Consider the following 13,848-nt stretch of genomic DNA (forward strand, 5'->3'; position numbering starts at 1 on the left):
TCGAGTTATTGGCTAGGCTTACAAAAAAAGGCCTTTAATGCAGTTAATCTAGTATTCACCTATGAGACAGCTGAATGGGTGGAGCCAATGGGAAGGGGTGCAGCCAACTAGAAAGGGGAGGAGCTATGCTCAAAACCACAAAAACTGGAACTTTAATTAAATACGCTGCCCTGGGTGCCAAACCGTCATTATGAGAGTTCAATCAAGACAAAATAATGTATAGAAGAAAAAAATATTTCAATATATTGGCTGCGTGACAGCTTACTTAATATCTAGATGGAAACAAAAAGGTTGTGAGGCATGAAAAAAATAAATTACTTTTTAAATACATTACTGGAATGCCAGTCAAATTAACGTATAAGAAAAACAAGCAGCACTCAACTCAAACCACTTCTCCTTGCACTGGAATTCTAATTCTAATTTATATTCTGCTTTATTAAAGTACCAAGTAACATGCTGAAAGTAGCAATCTCTGTGATATTCCCACTTGTAAAAATTTTTTTATCCAAAAAAGACCTGCTGCCTGACAACGACTATCTACTTGTTTCATGGGAAAAACACAATCAAAGTAAAAAATGAAACGCAAACAAGAAACAAGCTCAAGATACATTGCTTAAAGGATTATTGTACAGGTAATGGACCACACATGATAGATTAGTATTCTGTTTGGTTTACAGGTAAAGCCTGCAAAGATGACTGCATGTCTCCAACGAATGTATTGAGCTTCTTAAAATAATGTAATCCTGTCCTTTATTACAAATACTGTCATATGCATTTCAATACCAAAGGCTTATACATTATTTAGTTATGTAAGTATTCTCTGCATGGCAACAACAGAAAGGCTTTCAATGTTGGCAATTCTTTAACAGTATGCTTATTAAAGCTTACTTGCATCTTACAATCTCAGACAAGCTTACCTGATGGTCATTAAAGCTTTGCTACTTAAACACAGAGCAACAAGCACTTTCTGAGTAATAATAAGCATAAATCAACAGTATAAAAATATGACAGGAAACTGAACATTCTGTAAAATCAAGGACAGAATAAAAGTAGTACTTGTGTCTACCTTGGCTGGGGGGATACTCTGCACATTTACACTGCATAACTGCTCCTTGCCTTGTTTGGACACATCCAGAGTCACTACATGGGGGAGTGGGGTGCAATAAGTATGTCATAATTTGAAACATCTCTGGCTGACTGTGATGGCCCTGACACATTTGTCATACCTCTCAACCTCAGAGCAAGAAATCTGGACAAAGCCATACATAGAAGTGGGACAAAGGCCCAAAAATAAGGACACTTTTTAAATATTGCTCTTAGAAATTAGAAAGATAATAGAATAGTAGGTCTTGTATTAGTATGAATTTTCTGAAGGGTATGAAATCTGAAACTCAAATGTCTGTCATTATTTTCTAACTTCAGTCTTTAATGATTTGCCACTAATTTGCCAAAAAAAACAATTTTATGAAAAATGGACCAAAAATGTGATGCAAAAATATAAAATAGCCACACAATACAGCTGGGAACCTGTCAAAGAAGGGACATTTTTTTAATATTAGTACTGCTAACTTGAGCAGCTGACAAAATAAAATAATCTACATGCATTTCTGAAATAAAAGTAATCTATAACTCTGATTATTACAGTTATTTCTTAATTATAAACCCTCTACGGTTTCTTCCAAAATTGCCATTTTGCGGCGGGATTATTAGGGGAAGAGCAACATTTTGAGTCAAACTGGGGACAGTTGAGAGGCTTGGATATGCCTAATTCTATAAAGCAATTTATATGCATGTACCTCTCAACCTGTTAATGCAGGAAATCTGGACAAGGCCAAATATACTAGGGGAACATATAAGCAGTCCTAAAAATTGTTGTATAAACTCAGCCAGTTGATAGAATAACAGGTCTTGCTTTGCATGCATTTTTTGAAGGTTATGATGTCTGAAACTCAGTGTCTGTCATTATTTAGTGACTTAATTTCAAAATTATTTGCCAGAAAACCACACATTTTATGAGGAACAAACCAAAAATAAGCAAAAATCTATTAATTCTGTGAAAATCGGGACAGTTGAGAGGTGCAGTTCAACCGGGGCTGTCTTTGAGTTTGCCGCCCTTCTCACTCACAAAATCATGGTCGAATGGAGCCTTCCCCCTGCAGCCATTCCAATGAACCATTACTTGGTTATTTCACCCCATTTACCATAAACACTAACGGGCATACTGCTTTACTTGTACGATGATTTGGACTTCATTTGAAAGTTTTATTTTGCATTTTACAGCACAAACACGAAAACATCTGCTAAACAAAGCGATGCATTCTCACAATGAAAACAGACTTATTAGCATTAAAACTTCTCTGCCCTTGAAACTCACATTCATTGAAACAGCATTGAAACCCACATTCAAAGAAAATTTTTGTCAGTGGCAGATAAAGGTTAACTTTAGGCTGTTTTCAAATCATAGGCCCCTTGCACACGAAACATACATGTGCTCTTTGATACACCTTCCTGACTGTATTAAATTATATTCCTTGTACAATATAGTACAGTTGTTAGAGGGCGTTTTAAATTTGTTGTTTTGAACATTTTTCCAGTAAAGTATGAAACAAAATGCAAGCACCAATAATGACAAAACTGCCCAATTCAGAACATTTCTATCATAAATGTCTACTCAAACTTCTACAGTCCACCAGTATCAGTAAATATGCACAATCTCTGAAGAATTAAAAGTCATCTAAATAATTCCACATTAAAGAAATATGTAACTAATGAAGAGGTTGCTGCTAGCAAACAACTTTATATTTCATTGCTTCATCTACAAATAAAGTGCCTGTTGCCCTTGATGAATAAATTGCCTATGTTGCATTAAAAAAAAAACGATACGCTAGTAATATTGCAATAGGGAATTGATGGCAAACTGATAACAGGTTCATATAGTTACTAGGTATCTTCACCAAAAAAGACTGCAGCATCCACCCCCTTTACAATACAGTACAGTATCAGCAATGCATCTACCTACTGTGGGAGTAGAATTTAAAGCCTTCTGCATCAAAAGCAAGTACACTACCTGTTATGCTATTAACAATGCAAGGAGACTCAGTATAAGCAGCACTAAACTTTTGTTCCCCTGCAGCTCTCAGCTTCTTGTAAAATCTTCTTGACACTCAGCTGTATCTCTGAACTTTGTAGTACAAGAAATCTGGAAAAAGGCAAAATTTAGGGGGGGGGGGGCAAAAGACCAAAAAACAGGGACACATTTTAAACATTGCTTATATAATGTTGAAAAGTTGCTAGAATAAAATGCTGTGTTACCACCATACATTTCACTGCCAAGTATTGAAACCAAGACCCTGTGCAAAATAGTCAGAGCAACATACCACTATGCCAAATCATCTGTTTTATGAAAGAGAGGAAGACTGAAACTTAAATGGCTACCATTTAGTGAATTCAATTCTCACCATAGCTGTCAACATCTTAGCAGAAAACACCTGAACAAAGCCAATAATGGGGGAATACAGCCCCCAAACATATTCAGTGAATTCAGTTCTCACCATAGCTCTCAACCTTGGCACAAAAAACCTGGATGAAGCCAATAATGTGGGAATACAGTCACAAAAATAGGGACAAATTTCAAATATCCATCTTATAAACTTAGAAAATTGCTATAATAAATGGTTTTGTGTTACCATGTACTTTCTGAAGAATATGAAGTCTGAAATTCAAATGCTTGTCATTTTTGTTTATTTAACATTTGTTAACCAGGAAAGTCTGACTTGGAACAAAAGCCAATTTTTGGCAGAAACACTCCAGACGCATGTCTTTGTTAGATGGGAGGACACCAGAGCAAACCCACACAAACACAGGGAGGACATGCAGACTCCACACAGAAGGCACCCCAGCCAAGAATCAAACCAGACAACCTGTAGTTGTCAGGCAACAATGCTACCACTGCACCACTGCACGTGCTAAGAAACAAAAATACAGAAACCACAGATTTTATGAAGAACAGAACAAATATGAGGCAAAAATCTGCAAATTTTTTATAAATTGTGGTGGGTAGGGAATTCAGGCTCTTGCCACTTGGCCCCAAGGTACAAGATTCAAGTCTTATTCTCTACCCACCACCATGTAACAACTGGGGCATTTCACACACACACACACACACACACACACACACACACACACACACACACACACACACACACACACTGAGCTAAAGCTGCTGTAAAGCAAAGTCCTTTCCACGCCGAGTAATTCCTGTCCTGTTCCCTTCCTTTCTGCTCTGAGTAAAGCCTGTGCTAAATCTGCTGAGTAATTCCAATTCCTTCCCGCGAGAGCACCTAGCCCTTCCTGCCTGCGGACGTTGCAGTCCGATCCCCTTCCAGTCTATGCAGTTGTAACTGCATAGACTGCTGGGAAAATTTGGAGTTGAATGCTGCCTTCATACTCTGGACTGCTGGTGGAGACAGTCTGGATTCTGTGTGCATGCTCCAGACTGGTTCACCAGCAGTCCAAATGCCGCGCGATGTTCCGGGACGCGTGTTTTTTTATTTTCTCTTTTCTTTTCTTTTTTATTTTATTTTACTTTTTTTCCACTGGGAAGCTGCACAGCTGGGAGGGCTGCAGTCCTGCAGTCCAATAGCACGAGCCGCTCCTGGTCAGATATGGCCATTTTTCCCACTGGCACGTATACTGTTTGGGTTTTCACGTTATATAAAATACAGTACTTTACTTTGTTCTTCTTGTGGTTGTTGTTCAATGTGCCACAGAACAGGAAGGTTAACACTTACAACACTGTGTAGCATGCCTGCTTAATTAATATTCATCAAAATATCTACTAATGCCCACATTTTAGGTTCATAGGTAGGCAATAGGCTATTGGCCCTGGGGCCTATATAAACCCAGCCAAAAAGATACCCTGGCTTTTGCCACCCAAGAAAATTATTTTCTTGTGCCACTGTTGAGCAGAGCCACAGAGGTGATCCCCGGGGTGAATTTCCTATTTCCCATCCAATCATCAAGATTTTTTTTTGAAGAGTGCTAATCAGAAGCTTTGTTTGATATAGATAGGTAGTTTATTCCAGAGTATGGAAAGTCTCTGGGACAGGAATCTATCCCTCTGGCATGTTCTGTTTATTGTAGTGACAAGGTTTAGGTCCCTAGAGCGTATAGCTCGGAGAGATTGGGATTTCATTAAGTGGAGCATGTCCAACAGCTTTGGGTTTGTGTCAAAGGAAAAAACTTCAAAGATCAATATATGTAAGGTTCAGATAAGGCACATTTAATAACTTGCTGCAAGGAGACAAAAACATGCAAATACAGGATTTTGCCTAACTACTAACAGGAAGTATGCTATTCTTATACTGTTCTACAATACATTGCCTTCTATGGTTGACATAATCAAACACAACTTTCAGTATTGTTCTACAGAAGATGTTACTCAGATTTTCTGCTGACATGACTGGATTTATGAAAAACATTTTGAGAAAAACAATCTGGCCTTGGTGGGCTCTAGCCCATTACAAGCTTCTATTTTGTAGTTCTAATACATGTGTTACATTTCAAGGTACTTTTCTAGCATAGGCACAAGCAAATGCTGATTGCAGTTCATATTTTCAAGCAGTCTTTGTTCTGATTATCTATAGCTTCTGCAGCTGCATATTTTCTCACAGCACAAGCGGAACTCCTTATCTACGTCTCATAACATTTATACAAGTGATACATCTATTCATTATTTTCCTGACAAAAGCAGAAATTATCTGCTTCCCTGTAAATTTCCTAAGCATAAGCAAAGATTATAGCTGTGCATATTTCATGACAATACAAGGTTAGAAAGCTTCTGCAATTTGTACAGATTTTATGCAGTGTGAAATAGAATAAATGTGTTAACCCTTTTCAAGCCTTAAATGCACTAAGCATATTACTAATACATACACTAATACATATTTTCTGACATTTCCCCCCTTTTAATACTTTTATTCTACTTTCAAAATAAGCATAAACAGTTTTTTTCTTCTCCTAACTTCTTCATACTCAGGATTTGCAGTTAAGAGAGTCATTCAGTTTAAACTTATGAAAGCATTTTCAATTTTTTAACAGTTCTTCAAACTCAGCACTTTGATATAAGGTTTCAGAAACTGACATGTCTATAAAGTCTTTAATCAGCCTTTTCATGCAGGGGATGCCACAGCAAACACTTACTCTCAGTAGGATCATTCCTACACAAATGGCAATTAGGATGTTCATTAGGATTGTACCCCACCCCCTAAACCATTTCTGGAAAAAGTCCATCAGTGGGTTTGGTCCTTGTTTGGTCATGGCTGACACTTGCTGAATTACCTCAAGGTGATTGTCAATCTCGTGTTTATGGTCAGGAATATATAAACAGCACTCCTCCTGGATTAAAGTGTAAGTACCGCCTCTTGCCACTAGGGTGAAGTTGAGAGCCATGCAGTTTTGAAGCACTACAGTTCTCATGGCATTCAGTTCATCAGTCATCAATTCGAGAGTGTAAAAAGTTGCATTACTCATTACTTCGAGAAGTTTAGACAGTTTTCTCAGCTCTCAGATCGATTTCACTGCTCCATATGCTGGTAATATGCCTGCCCACGATATAACACTATCACTCAAGTCCATGTGTGTCAGTCCATTTCCTATAGAATGATGGTTTTTCCAACATGCATTGATTTGCTCCACTGGGTTTACAGGTTTCTTGACGACTTCTCAGACATCCTGAATTTTTTGTCGAGGCAAAACTGCAGTGTGTCGTATGGCCAGGACCAGGTAGTCCAAAAAACAACTGCTGGACCAATTCTCAGGTAGCCACTTGTATGCTTTCCTACCACATACAAAATAAAAATCCTCTACTTTAGTAGTAACTTTACTATGAATATACACTTGTCCTGCATGAAACATTTTTCTGTCAGTTATAGACAGTTGTTTATGGAGAATAGAATTATGTTTTACTTCATCAATTGTTTTATGCATCAATTCAAGAAATTAATCATAGTTTGCATTACAATAAGAACCTGCATTGTTAGCTTTAATGTAACATTTATAAGGAACAGTCACATTGCAATTGCTCCAACCCACCTGAACAGTATCATTTTTATAAAAACACACAGTTCCCTTTTGTGGAATAGGCAAGTGCAATGCTATTTTATCTTGTGATGTAATGGTTGAGGTATCATAAATCAAGTTTTCCCAGGTCTCGTTGACCCCTAGGGGGACTGTAGTCATTAATAACCCCCCGTATGCTGTCGGCAAAGCTGTGCAAATCCAGCAATTCAAAACATTGAAAGTCTCAGCATACACATATTTAATTGCCTGGTAAGTGTTGAAGTTTGGGTGCCAGTCTATGAGTAATGCTTCAAGTTTATTCAGTTCAGTTTGTGTGGCTGGAAAAAGGAATGGCCACAACAAAAAGATTATTGTCACTAATTCAGTTAACATGATGATTATGCAATACTTCTGAGGAAATGGTTGTTCTGCATTTCTGTTTTTTCTGGATTCTATCATTTTTGCTCTTGACATGTGACAAGATTTTTGTCCAGTTCAAAGTTCTTAACTAGTTTGCAGTGCGTCAGGTGGATCCACGAGGCATGCTCTGCGATTTTGACTGCAGTGGGTGTCGACAGAAGCACTTGATATGGACCTTCCCACTTTGGCGACGTCCAGTTCTTCTTTTTTATTGTCTTCACCCAGATCCAGGTTCCTGGAGCCACTGCCACTTCTGATGGTCTGATTTGTTCTTTATCTGAAACAGAATTTAACTGCAATAGATGTTTAGAATTCAACAAATTTCTCATATACTCTGCTAGTGTACAGTCGGCTTCCTGGTCTGCGGGCATGAGAGGTTTCCACTGAGGTATATAATAAGCCCTTCCAAATAGTTTTTCAAAAGGAGTCAATCCTTTTGCATTCAGAACAATTCTCATGCTCAACAGTGCCAGGGGCAGACAGTACACCCAATTTCTCTTTGTTTCTGATATTAACTTTCTTAGCTTACTCTTTAAAATCCCATTATGCCTCTCAACTAACCCTGCAGATTGCGGATGATGTGCACAATGATTTTTTTAAAGAAATACCAAAATGTTTACTTAACTGCTGTACGGTTTGGTTTACAAAGTGTGTACCGTTGTCACTGTAGATCCTTTCCGGAATGCCGAATCTAGGGATGATTTCTTTAACAAGGATTTTTGCTATGGTAGCCGCTTCTGGATTTTTGGTCGGAAAGGCTTCCACCCATCTGGAAAACATATCTATAGTAACAAGACAATACTTCTTATTTTCACATTTGTTCAATTCTATGAAATCCATACAGATAGTATGAAATGGATACGGTGGTGTAGGGAAACTCCCTTGCTTAGGCTTTAACGTCCCTTGTGCATGATGTTTGCTACAAACGTGGCATATTAAACAAAATTTTTTAGAGTAGATTAAGAATTCATATGTCATGAACACTCGGTTCATCAGCTGTACCACCCCCCCTGTTGAGACATGGCATTGCCCATGGCTCAACAAAGCTGCATATCTAAACAAATTAGATGGTAATATCGGTTTCCCTTCTTTAGAGATGTACAGCCCCTTTTTGAGCATTGCTCCTTGTCTTACCCATCTTTGTTTTTCAGCCTGCGTAGTAAGTGTCTGCATTGTCTTTCACATTTCTAAGTCTAAAATTTCAGAGGGTTGTAATTCCTCATTTAAAAGAAATACTTCTGAAGCTGCCTGTTTTGCAGCTGTATCAGATCTCGCATTACCTTTTGAAATCCTATCCTGTTTGGTATGAGCTGTGCATTTACAAATAGCTACTTTCTGAGGTAACTGAATAGATTCTAAAAGATCTAAAATAAACTGTGCATGATTGATTGGTTTGCCAGTAGATGTTATCATTCCTCGATTTTTCCACTGTTGCGCAAAAACATGTACAGTAGAAAAAGCGTACAGGCTGTCAGTAAAAATGTTCACACATTTACCCTTTGCTAAGGTACATGCCCATGTCAAGGCAATCAATTCTGCTGCCTGTGCAGATAGGTTGTGTGTTAAAGGCTTTGCTTCTATAATCTCACCATCAGAAACTACAGCATATTCTACTAGGTTCTGTCCTGCAGGACCCCATTTGCACGAGCCATCCACGTAGTATGTCACCTCGGCATCATCCAAGGGGACATCCGTTAGATCTTTTCTAAGTAGTGTCTTTTACTCAATCACCTGCAGGCAGCTGTGTGGTGTGCCATCTGCAGGGGTTGGGAGCAAGGTAGACGGGTTCAGAGTCATGCATCATTCAATTGTCATATGAGGTTGGCTCAACAATATAGTCATACAGGAAAGATGCCTAGCAGGGGAAGGATATGCTACCTTCTCTTGCAGTAAAATAATTGCGACTGCATGAGGCACTCTCAATGTGAAAGGGTGGAACAAAACTACTGAGACCGAAGCCTGTATTGCCATTGCAGCTGCAACTACTGCTTGTACACAGTGGGGTAAAGACCGTGCCACTGGGTATAGTTTTGATGAATAATAAGCAATAGGGCGTTGCTTATCCCCATGCTGCTGTGTTAACACTGATGTCATATAACCTTGCTTACAATCTACAGTTTGGAAAAACTGTTTATGATAGTTTGGTAATCCTAAAACTAATGAGGATGCTATTAACTGTTTCAGTTTGCAGAAAGCAGATTCTGCTTCTGGTGTCTATTGTAACAAATCCTGTGCTGCCATAGGCTTTTTATATATCAGGTTAGTCAGCGGTGCAGATTCCAAGGCATAGTTTGGAATCCAGCTCTGGCAAAAATTAGTTGTGCCCAAGAAGGACATAATTTCCTTCTTGGTAGTGGGTTTTGGTGCTTGCAAAAATCGCTACTTTTCTGTCCTCATCTAATGTCCTACCCTCTTTGGATATTTCATATCCTAGGTATTTAACTTGTTTTTTCCAAAGCTGCAGTTTATTATTGTTTACTTTATGTCCTTCAGTGGCTAAAAATTGTAATAGCGCTATGGTATCTTCTTTGCAATCTTGCTAGGTGGGGGCCGCCAGCAGGATGTCATCAACATAAAGTAAAATCTGACTGCCTCTTGGTGGGGTAAATCCCGCCAAGTTGCTTGCCATTTCCTGTGAGAATATTGTCGGACTTTCACAATATCCCTGTGGTAGTCGCGTATATGTATACCTTTTCCCTTGAAATGTGAATGCAAACCAATATTGGCTGTCAGGGTGTATCGGTATTGAAAAGAACGCATTGCTGATATCTACCACAGAAAAATATTTCTGCTGAGGTTTTAAATAATTCAACAGGGTGTGTGGGTCTGGCACTGTAGGTGCCCTTGGTATTACTGTGTCATTTACAGCTTGCAAATCTTGGACCATATGCCATTCTCCATTCGCTTTCTTAACAGGAAATAAGGGTGTGTTACACGGTGAGTCAGGAGATTCCACCAGCACCCCTTCCTTAATTAAAGCTGCTATAATAGGTTTGATTCCTACCTCTGCATCTTTTCTTAAGTGATACTGTCTTTTCTGTGGTCTAAATGCTGACTTTGGCGTGATAGTAACTGGTCCCACTGTACAAATAAGTCCTACATCTGACTTTCCTGTTGACCAAAGAGTTCCTGGTATATTCTGTAAGACATTCTCTTCCTCCTTTAATAGGAGTGCTAATCAGCTGTCCTTGCTAGACTGCAAGTGCATGGCTGGGTGGGTCTGAGTTATCCAATTCAACTTCTGCATTTGTATTCCCTGTTCTGACAGTTCTAACTCTGTCTGCTTTTCCCATCTCATGACTTTTTCTCCTAAGTCTACCCATTTTACATTCTTGTCCTTAGTTAAGCTAACATGTGGTAATCAATTAGATTTAAAGAGTGCAAAGAACTCCTGGGGCAATGAACAGCTCGCTACACTGTTCCCTTCCATGTCCCAGTACAGATTACGTAATATCAATCTGTTTGCATGATTTCCAAACAAATTTTGCTCATATTCCTTATCAGGTCCTGATGTGTTACAATAATAGAGTGTACAGTGCAACAAATGTTGTTTATCAATGTCAAGGGAGGGGAATTGCTGATGGCTACGTTCATCAACTCTTCGGTCACTGCCCCTGGACCAGTCGTAACCAAGTCCTGGCTGTACCAATAAAACATTTCACCCACCGATTGCACTGCAAAGGTATCAATTTATCGCTGTGCTTCCATACCCTGCATAGTCAGAACTACTACTATACCAAATAGCTGCATAAGGTCTCTGCCCAAGAGGTTTACTGGGCATTTTGCGGAAACAACAATTTCGCTTTTCTGGGTCAATCCTGAAACAGGATCAGTTATTGCAATATTATAGGAGAGGAGATCCCGATACAGCTGTCCATTAGCTGCTTTCATTAGTATGTAATCAGGTGACTCTGAATTCTCTGGCAGTTTGGAGGGATGCATCAGGGTCCATGATGCCCCTGAGTCACACAAGAATTTGACCTCCCTCCCTTCTACCAGGAGTGTAACTTCTGGTTTTATGTCTGCTATATAGAGCTCTAAGCTCAATAAAGCTAAATCCAATATTTCATTTTCTTCACTATCCGTAACTTCCTGCACTTCCTCTATTTCTTCTGTCACATCCTCTACTCCTTCTATCACATTCTCATTTGTCCTTTCTCTGCTATCCCCTTCTAGTGATTCTTGACTATCATATAGTCAGTCCTCACCCTCCTTGTCTTCCGTGGTTGCCTTCTTATTTTTCTTGCAATCCCTTGCCAAGTGTCCCTTTTTACCGCATTTAAAACATTCACCCCTTTTCTTTTGCCCTTCAAAGTCCTTTGATCACTGATCAGATTGTTTGTTTCCCTGGGCATTTCTCTTGCCATTTTTCCCGGACTGTACTACATAGACTTCTGCTCCATCCTCTACAGAAAATACTTGGGCTTTCTTTTTCTTTTTGCTATTAAAATGCCTTTCGGCATGCCTAGCATATTCAAGTAATGACTGTAACGTGCTTGTACGATGATATACCATGTGTTTTGTAATAAAACTGCTTATGGGTGCAATACTGCCTTTCAAAAATGCATTCTTTAACTGCTGCTCATATGGGGAATCTTGTGTCTGATCTTCAGGAACCTGCATTCCACAATGGTTATTAAAACATTCTAACAGTCTGGCATAATATCTGTCAATAGTTTCACCTTCTTGTTGGATGCATTGATTAATGCAAGTCCAGTCTGCCCTAGGCTTTCATTTCTCAGATATGCGGTCTGTAAGACCTTTTACTCTGTTGTCTAGTTCTGCGCTGCTATGTGGGAGGGGTCTGTGTGCAGCGTCACAGGGATTCCATTTGCCACTAATCACGTGCCAATCAGGTCACACAATTTGTCTGACTACTTTTTCTACCTCTTCTCCATTTAAATTATAACTTAGCCTCATTCCATGTAAATCTTCTAAGAACTTTCTAAAATTAACTTTTGGATGGGGAATTCCCTCACTGGATTTCCGGATGTCTTCTGGAGTCCAGGGTCTATACACTAAAATAGTTGGGTCCTGACCTTCTTGCCCTGCCTGAGGATTAGGTACTTTTATGAGTGGGCATATTTCTTCTTCACTCATAGATCGTGAATTTCTACCCATTTGATATAATTCAATGTCCCCTTTTGAGTTACCTGCTCGTGTTCAAGACCTGGTTTTGATGGGATCTCTAATAAATGGTTTTGCTTTTGTAAGGTGTCTCTGTTTACAGTGGCAGCAGGATATTGTGGGAGTGGACTAACTTGTTCACTTGCTTCATACTCTGGTAAGGGGGGCGGAGGGGCCGATGCTATTACTAAGTTATTGTCCTCCTTATCTAAAAACATTGCTTTTGAATTATTGTTCTTTTGTTCCCTACGGTTTACTTCCTCAATCCACCTGTGTGCCTGAGGAATTCCTAATTGGTGCTGCTTTTTTACCCGACCTTTGGAATTGGTTTTAAGCTGTTTGACAAGTTTGATAAGTGAGGATTTTTCCAATTTACCGTCAAATTCATACTTATTAACCCACTTTGAGTAGTATTTAATATTATCAGCACGCTGTGACTGCATGTATCTTGCGTCTTCGGTTAACGGCGGATTTTGGGGTCTTTTTGTGCAATTATTACCCATTTTGTTCTACCTTTTTCAATCGTTATGTAACTCCTTATTTTTAACATGGTACCATGGATTTTGTTATAGTCTCTTCAGAGTGACTGCCTACCTACTCTGTTTCCCTGATCTATGACAAGACAGTAATCTTTTCTGTCCCTGACTTGTAAAAATACAGTCCTGACAAAAACAATACAAATCTAGTCCCTGATCTAAAACAGAAAAAAAAGGTAGATTCACCTTAACTGAGCCATCTGGTTCGTGAAAAACCCGTCCTTCAGTCGCAGATCAGAAAGTGGCTGGTCTCTTTTGTATGACAATTTAGTCGGAGGGCTTTTCAAATAAGAAGAACCGATGTGGTTTCTTCCCCGTACGGTTTCAAGCCACCTGGCCTGTCTGATCTGAGACAAAGTGAGAGTTTCTGGAACAAAGGACCAATCTGTCAAAGGAAAAAACTTCAAAGATCAATACATGTAAGGTTCAGATAAGGTACATTTAATAACTTGCTGCAAGGAGACAAAAACATGCAAATACAGGATTTTGCCTAACTACTAACAGGAAGTATGCTATTCTTATACTGTTCTACAAGACATTGCCTTCTATGGTTGACGTAATCAAACACAACTTTCAGTATTGTTCTACAGTAGATGTTACTCAGATTTTCTGCTGACATGACTGGATTTATGAAAGACATTTTGAGAAAAACAACATGGTCTTGGTGAGCTCTAGCCCGTTACAAGCTTCTATTGTGTAGTTCTAA

Source organism: Protopterus annectens, chromosome 1.part1, assembly GCF_019279795.1.
Source record: "Protopterus annectens isolate FY-2018-M chromosome 1.part1, PAN1.0, whole genome shotgun sequence".
NCBI classification, from domain to species: Eukaryota; Metazoa; Chordata; order Ceratodontiformes; family Protopteridae; genus Protopterus; species Protopterus annectens.